Genomic DNA, 8871 nt, shown 5'->3' on the forward strand with positions numbered 1-8871 from the left:
GGATGCCCAAGCAGGAATTTTCTGGGGTTCTCATCCCTCCCAAGAACCTTTGGGATGTTCCTGCCTGGATCCAGCTGTCCCTTGGAATAAACCCCAAAGGAACAGGGTGGGATTCAATGAATTTCCATCCCCTGCTGCTTAAGGCACTTTGGGAGAGGGACAATTCTGTTCTGTGGGTTTTGGGCTCTGCTGCTTTTTCCCATCCCAAGGCAGGGCAGGATTGGGGGGAAACATCAGGAAAGTGCTGCCAGAGCATCCAGGGAAGGGCAGAAGGGATTTTGATTCCTGTTGGGTTTATTCCCTGCAGGAATGACCGAGGGAGCCCCATCCAGCCCTGGGATCCTGGCAGCTGTCCCAGGGTGGGGCTGGATGGGATTTAATTCCGTGATTCCCAGTGTAAGTGCACCCAAAGGACAAACCCCAGTGCCCCGGCTCCCCACAGCTCCCAGGGCTTCACCTGTCCCAGCTTGGCCCAGACTTTCTCCAATTTTAGGGATGCAAAAAATCCAGGGAAATCAAAGATTTTGGGGTTTTTCAGCGCTGGGAGCTCCCTCTGCCTGTGCAGCTTTAGGATCTCTGTCCCAGCAGGGATTCTGGGGCAGGAGTGAAGCTCTGGAATGTTCTGGGCTGGGCAGACATTCCCAAAGGGAATGCCAGGGGTTGTTCCCCCACGGAAAACAGGAGCGGAGTTTGTTGGAATTTCTGAACCCATCCCGCTTTTCCTCCTTCCCGGCTTTTGTTGGCTTCACATCCCAATCCAGCCACTCTGGCCGCAGTTACCGGCAGGGGGAACTCTGCTTTAACCATTCCCAACCAACGCCGGGAGAAACCCGGCAAAAAACCAGCACAAAGCGGCTCCTGTGCCACCCCTGCTCCAGCCGTGCTGCTGGAGCCAAACCCTGCGGAAAATCCGGATTTTTTTCCCCCCATTTTCATTGTGTTTAATCCGGCAGAGCCCCCTAGAGCCGGGCTGGGAGATGAAATCCTGCCCTGGGGATCATTCCCGCTGGAATTCTGCAAGGGGATCATTCCCACTGGAATTCTGCAGGGGGACCATTCCCGCTGGAATTCTGCTTTGGGAACCATTCCCATTGGAATTCTGCCTGGGGAAGGACCATTCCCGCTGGAATTTTGTCCAGGGACCATTCCTGCTGGAATTCTGCTTTGGGGAAGGACCATTCCCGCTGGAATTCTGTCCAGGGAGGGACCATTCCCACTGGATTTCTCTTTTGGGGACCATTCCCACTGAAATCCTACCCTGGGGATCATTCCCGCTGGAATTCTGCAAGGGGATCATTCCCGCTGGAATTCTGCCTGGGGAAGGAAAATTCCTGCTGGAATTCTGCAGGGGGATCATTCCCGCTGGAATTCTGCTTTGGGAAGGACCATTCCTGCTGGAATTTTGTCCAGGGACCATTCCTGCTGGAATTCTGCTTTGGGGATCATTCCCACTGGAATTCTGCTTTGGGGATCATTCCCGCTGGAATTCTGCTTTGGGAACCATTCCCCTTGGAATTCTGCCTGGGGAGGGACCATTCCTGCTGGAATTTTGTCCAGGGACCATTCCTGCTGGAATTCTGCTTTGGGGACCATTCCCACTGGAATTCTGCTTTGGGGAAGGAACATTCCCGTTGGAATTCCACCTGGGGAAGGACCATTCCCGTTGGAATTCTGCTTTGGGGAGGGATCATTCCTGCTGGAATTTTGTCCAGGGACCATTCCTGCTGGAATTCTGCTTTGGGGATCATTCCCGCTGGATTTCTGCTTTGGGGACCATTCCCACTGGAATTCTGCAGGGGATCACTCCTGCTGGAATTCTGCTTTGGGGATCATTCCCATTGAAATTCTGCCTGGGGAGGGATCATTCCCTCTGGAATTCTGCTTTGGGGACCATTCCCACTGAAATCCTGCTTTGGAGATCATTCCCGCTGGAATTCTGCAGGGGGATCATTCCCACTGAAATTCTGCCCTGGGGACCATTCCCACTGGATTTCTGCTTTGGGGACCATTCCCGTTGGAATTCCACCTGGGGAGGGATCATTCCCACTGGAATCCTGCCCTGGGGATCATTCCCACTGGAATTCTGCTTTGGGGAAGGAACATTCCCGTTGGAATTCCACCTGGGGAAGGACCATTCCCACTGGAATCCTGCCCTGGGGCTCATTCCTGCTGGAATCCTGCCCTGGGGGTCATTCCCACTGAAATTCTGCCCTGGGGACCATTCCCACTGGAATTCTGCTTTGGGAACCATTCCCATTGGAATTCTGCCTGGGGAAGGAACATTCCTGCTGGAATTTTGTCCAGGGACCATTCCTGCTGGAATTCTGCTTTGGGGACCATTCCCACTGGAATTCTGCTTTGGGAACCATTCCCGTTGGAATTCTGCTTTGGGAAGGACCATTCCTGCTGGAATTTTGTCCAGGGACCATTCCTGCTGGAATTCTGTGTGGAGAGGGACCATTCCCACTGAAATCCTGCCCTGGGGATCATTCCCGCTGGAATTCTGCCTGGGAACCATTTCCACTGGAATTCTGCTTTGGGGATCATTCCCGCTGGAATTCTGCTTTGGGGACCATTCCCATTGGAATTCTGCCTGGGGAGGGACCATTCCTGCTGGAATTCTGTCTGGAGAGGGACCATTCCCACTGAAAACCTGCCCTGGGGATCATTCCCACTGGAATTCTGCCTGGGGAGGGACCATTCCCTCTGGATTTCTGCTTTGGGGACCATTCCCACTGAAATCCTGCCCTGGGGATCATTCCTGCTGGAATTCTGTCTGGGGAGGGACCATTCCCACTGGAATTCTGCTTTGGGGACCATTCCCGCTGGAATCCTGCCCTGGGGATCATTCCCACTGGAATTCTGCTTTGGGGACCATTCCCTCTGGAATTCTGCAGGGGCATCATTCCTGCTGGAATTCTGTTTTGGGGATCATTCCCGCTGGAATTGTGCAGGGGGATCATTCCCGCTGGAATTCTGCAAGGGGATCATTCCCACTGGAATTCTGCAGGGGGACCATTCCCGCTGGAATTCTGCCTGGGAAAGGAAAATTCCTGCTGGAATTCTGCTTTGGCGGTCGTTCCCACTGAAATCCTGCCCTGGGGATCATTCCCACTGGAATCCTGCTTTGGGGATCATTCCCGCTGGAATTCTGCCTGGGGAAGGAAAATTCCCGCTGGAATTCTGCAGGGGGATCATTCCTGCTGGAATTCTGCTTTGGGAACCATTCCCATTGGAATTCTGCCTGGGGAAGGAACATTCCCGCTGGAATTCTGCTTTGGGGGTCATTCCTGCTGGAATTCTGCAGGGAGATCATTCCCGCTGGAATTCTGCCTGGGAACCATTCCCTCTGGAATCCTGCTTTGGGGATCATTCCCGCTGGAATCCTGCCCTGGGGATCATTCCCGTTGGAATTCTGCTTTGTGGAAGGACCATTCCCATTGAAATTCTGCCTGGGGAGGGATCATTCCCACTGGAATTCTGCTTTGGGGACCATTCCCGTTGGAATTCTCCCGGGAAGCTCCGTCCCGGGCCGGGAAGGGGAGCTGGCACCGAGGAGCTGGGCCCGGCTCCCGCAGGGGGAATTTGGCAGCTCCGCTCCCTCTCCTTTCATCCCCACTGCTCCTCCTGCAGCTCCAGCAGCTCCAGCAGCAGATGGCTCAAAAAAAAACAAACAAAAAACCCCCAAATGTTTGGAGAGGGAGGTGGAGGGGACTGAAATTTTGGATGTTTTGTAGGGATGGAGATAATCCTGTAAGTGATGATTTTCTGGTCACGGGAGAGTAAAGGTGGCTAAGGAATTGCTGTTATTCCCATGGGATCCTTTGAAATACCTCGAGGATGCTTTGGGGACAGCAAGGAGAGGTTTCCAGGCTGGTGAATGATTTGATGGTTTGATGATTCGCTTCCCTGCAGGTTTGGTTTAATTGTCCCCACATGGAATCAAATATTGGGATTTTCCCCTTCATGAACTCCCAGTCTGGAGCCCCCAGGAGGGACCTGGAGGCAGCCCTGGGGCAGGAGCAGAGGCCTCTCCCCGTGGGCAGCAGAAACCTCTGCTCCCAATATCCCAAACCCTGAATATTCCAAGGCCATAAACCCCTCGTTGGGTAATTTGTTTTGTGGGAGAACAAAATCCTGGAATGGTTTGGGCTGGGAGGGAGCTGGGCTGGAGGCTGTGCTCCCCGAGGATGAGCTCCTGTTTGAGGGGGAAAACTGCCTGGGGATGAATTTGTGGGATTTGGGGACAACGCTCAGGGCCCCCCATCCTGCAGGTGCTGAGGTGTGGGGAAGGGGGAGCAATCCCACAGCAGGATCAGGTTTTAATGAGTGTGGGATCAAAAGCAGCCTGGAAAACAAGAGCAGCCTCATCAGGAGCCGCCGCTAACGAGCACCAAAGCCCGCTCAGGGCTGGGGGAGCTGCTCGCTCACCGTTGTCAATTTGAGGCCTCAGTTCCTCCTCTCCTCCAAAATCAGCTTTGATGCCTCTCCAATCCAGGTAAAAATAGCAACCCAGCAGATTCCCTGCGAGCGAAACCTCCAGGGCAGGGTTTGTTTTAAGCGGTGTTTGTTTTCTCCCAAACAAAAGTGGCTTTTAATCATAGCAGCCAGGACTGAGGGGAGGCTTCTGGTGGTGCTTGGGAAGGAAATCTGGGTGGGAGATGTTCAGAGCAGGGAGCTGGGGATGGTTGAGGAGGGAGCTGTCCCTGCAGAGCAGCAGGAGTTCCCTCATGGAAGGGCTGGGCTGGCCCCTGTGAGTCTCAAATCCCACAAAAATTTGGGATTTTTGTGCTTCCGTCACACAATTCCAGAGTGGGTTTGGGTTGGAAGGACCCCAAAGCTCATCCAGAGCCATCCAGGGCCACCTCCCACTGTCCCAGGTCCTCCAAACCCAATGTCCAGCCTGGCCTGGGACACTGCCAGGGATCCTCTGGGAATTCCATCCCAACCCCTCCTTCCCCTCCCAAGGAAGGAAAACCCATCTGAAGGAAAATCCTGCACCCCTCTGGATCCCTGCCTCGGACCTGGAAGGAGCCAATTCCCCCATTCTTGTCTACACATACATAAAACCATCAATATTTCATGTATTTCTGTAAGACACACCGATATTTTATTTACACACGAAAATAACTGCTTAGCCTCTCTCTGCCCGAGGAGCTGCTGAAGGTGGGGATATTTCCCTTCCCCTCCTGCCCTGTGGATCCACAGGGAAGGGGAGCTGGCACTGCTGGGCTCGGGGTTTGTGTTCCACTGTCAATCCCACCCAGAGGAGAAGGGCTGGATAGGATCCACAGGGAAGGGAAGCTGGCACTGCTGGGTTTCGGGGTTTGTGTTCCACTGTCAATCCCACCCTGAGAAGAAGGGCTGGATAGGATCCACAGGGAAGGGAAGGGGAGCTGGCTCTGCTGGGCTCGGGGTTTGTGTTCCATGGTGAATCCCACCCAGAGGAGAAGGGCTGGATAGGATCCACAGGGAAGGGAAGCTGGCACTGCTGGGCTCGGGTTTTGTGTTCCATCATGAATCCCACCCAGAAGATAAAGGCTGCAGCAAACACAAATTTTAAAAAAACCAAAAACCCAGGCTCTCCGTTGCCCTTCCCGGCAGGATGCTCAGCCCTCCACTGTCCGGTTATCTCGGCTGTTTGAGGGGCCTGGAAAGGCCCGAGGTGGCCTTGGGGCAGCCCGCGTATCGAAGGACGAGAAGAGGCTTCAGTTCTTCTTTCGGTTTTTATGTTTATTAATTGTTTATCTAAAAGATTTTCTTTCAGCCGAACAGAGCTCTGCTCAGCAGTCAGCTATGAGCACACTGTCTGCCCTCCAGGACAGCCACCTATCTTTATACCCATTGTTACGTGTACAATATTTATCATTTTTCCCCAATACCATTTATTCTTATAACTCGGTGCACTCTCAGTAATAACCAATCCAAGAGTGCCACCATGGCCAAAGAAGATGGAGGAGAAGAGGAGAGAAGAAGAAGGACAGGACACACCCCAATTCCTCCATCTTACTCCTCTAAACCCCCCTGTACATAAATCCTAAACCCTGTGTCTCACCTTCTAATTAACCAATCCCTTCACCATTCACCCTGGTGAGGCCCTCATCCTTGTCGTCTCCTGTGTAGGGTTAAAAGTCCAGCCCACCAGGCACTTCTGGCAACATTCCAGGAGTCCCGAGCCCCCCAAGGTGGTCTCGGTGGCTCAGCATCTCAGGACTGAGATCTTGAGATCCGACACTCCACGGTTCAGGGATTGCCGGATCCAGCAGCTCTGCCTGTCCCCGGCCCCCGAGCGTCCCCTGGGGCTCGCTGAGGTGACAGAGCCGCGGCTGCTGTGACAGCACAAACCTCGCAGGAGATCTGCGAGGGATGGAAACACCCGGCACCAGCGGGAGATGAACGGATCCTTAATTGGCTGTTACCGAAAAATGACCATTTCACATCGAAACCATGGCAGCCCGCGGTATAATAAATAATGCGGTATGCACATTATTTATGGTTTCAATCGCACACAGAGCAAGCACGGCCGCAGAGCTGGCCGAGGTTCCGAGGCAATCTGGGGCTCCCGGTGCTGTCCAGATGGGAAATGGGCGCCACAGGTGCCCCTGGCACGGGCGGAGGGAGCAGCACCTCGCACCGGCTCCGGGAGTGCTGCACAAATTAAAGCCTCATTAAGTCTCCCCCGCGATTGAGCTGCGCTTTGTTTGCAGCGGGTTTGTTTGGGTTCGTAAGAGAGCTGGCAAATGCAGGGAATAATGAAATAACTGCGTTTCCATCCTCTCCTGATAGGGGAGTTTAATTAGTGCTGCATTCTCAATAGCTCCGGTCCCGCCGTGCCGCAGATCCTCGCTGGATAAGGGGATAATGATTGGAATCCTGTCCTGCAGCCCGCGCTGCAGGCTGGGCTGCTCCGTTTCATCACTGGCAGCTCAGCCTCTCCCTAATTACATTTCTGGAGTTTTAGTAAATTGAAAGGGAAAACGCAGGAACAAAATAATTAAACCCGAAGAGGAAGTGAATATTAAAAAGCAGCAGCTAGTTAAAATTCTCGCACACAGCTCCTGTCAGAGCCGTCGGTTTAATCAGCTTCCCGTGGAAATCAAAGTGAGAGGGTGACACCTCCAGAGCCGGGGGTGCTGCAGCACTTGGCGTCCCTTGTCACAGGGAAATGCCACCTGCCTGCTGCCATCCAGGTGGGAATTGTCCCTAAAGCGGGAATTCAGAGCTCTCACTTCACACACACCACAATCCCCATCCCAACAGCCAAGGTCCAAGCACCTGGAATTGTTTATTTACCACAGAATCGTGTCCCAGGCACGAGGAGGTGACAATAATTCTCTTCTCCCAGCCACCAAGGGGGACAGAGCCGAGCCCAAATAACTTTAGCAAAGGGAGGAGAGGTGAAATTCCACCTCCGTTTCCACAGGTGCCCAATTTAATTTTTCACTTCCTGGGAACAAGAGAATTTTGATCAGGAGAACCTGAAAAGGAACTTGAATTCCCCACTGCAGAGTGCCACTTGGCCAGTGCTGGATTAAAGGAGAATTTCTGTTTGTTCTGGTTGCAGAGAGGCTGCCGGGGAGGAGGGGGGATCTCTTTGTTGTCTGTGAAACTGGTGCTGTAATTTCCTCTACTTCTCCAGCTCTGAGAGGAGAAACACATCGCTAAAAACCCTCAGCTTAGGTGGGAACAGAAACGGGGATGGGAGAGGGATGAAAGGCGGTTTCCAGGAGAAGCGTGCGGCCAGCACGGGAATGCAAACACCAGCCCTGCACCTCACAGAGCCATTCCTTCAGCAGCAGCATCACCTGCTGCTCTGTCACCACGGGCTGCACTTGGGGACACGGAGGAATGCAGCAGGGTCCCAGGATTGCTCGGAGGAGGATTCGCTTGCCAGGAAAACCTGGGACACTGTGGAGAATGCTCCCAATAACCCATGACCAGCTGTGGCAGCCCCTGGCCCAGAGCAGCATTTCTTACCCAGCAGAAGGAGAGAGAAGACAAAAATATTTTGCATTTCCCATTTCAATCAGCGTGGCTGTGCTGTGGAACCTGGGTAATTCTGTTCTTGGGGTGCTTTGTGTGTAGTGGAACAAATTCACCCTGAGGAGGGGAAGGCTGCTCGGGATAAGCTTCTCACAAACGTTCAGGAAATTAAGGGCCGGTAACAATGACATCTTTGCTGCACTAGTTACAAACCACTACAAAGTAGCAGAGAAGAGCCATACCAATGAATTAATTGCTTCCTTTGCTTAAAATGTATAAATAAGTTGAAAAGTTTTGTATCAGTGTGGGTGTGGAGCGACTTTGTCAGCCAGACGCGAGCCTGGGCCAAGAAGGCGGCAAGGCCTGACTCGATAACACTGAAAAACGGGTGGAGTCTTGTTTTTCACGATGTTTTTGGAAGATTTTGGTAACATTTCCTCACAGAACTGTGAGGGGAAATAGCACCCGTCATTCCCTCAGGCAGACAGGCCCTCATGGAGCTGTGAGGGAAGGAGAGATGGCATCCGCCATTTCCTTGGGCAGACAGGCCCTCATGGAGCTGAGGGGAAATGGCTCCCACCATTCCCTCCATGAGGTGTCCTCTCATGGAGCTGTGAGGGGAGACGGTTCCCGCCATTCCCTCAGACAGGTGTCCCCTCATGGAGCCGTGAGAGGAGATGGCTCCTGCCATTCCCTTGGGCAGGTGTTCCCTCATGGAGCTGTGAGGGAAGGAGAGATGGGTCCCGCCATTCCCTGAGGCAGGTGTCCCCTCATGGAGCCATGAGGGGTGATGGTTCCCGCCATTCCCTCAGGCAGGTGTCTCCTCACGAAGCCGTGAGGAAAAAGGACGATGGCACGCCCAGAAACCTCCCCAGGGACAGCGGAAAG

The sequence above is a fragment of the Zonotrichia leucophrys genome, chromosome 27 (genome assembly GCF_028769735.1).
Source record: "Zonotrichia leucophrys gambelii isolate GWCS_2022_RI chromosome 27, RI_Zleu_2.0, whole genome shotgun sequence".
NCBI lineage: Eukaryota > Metazoa > Chordata > Aves > Passeriformes > Passerellidae > Zonotrichia > Zonotrichia leucophrys.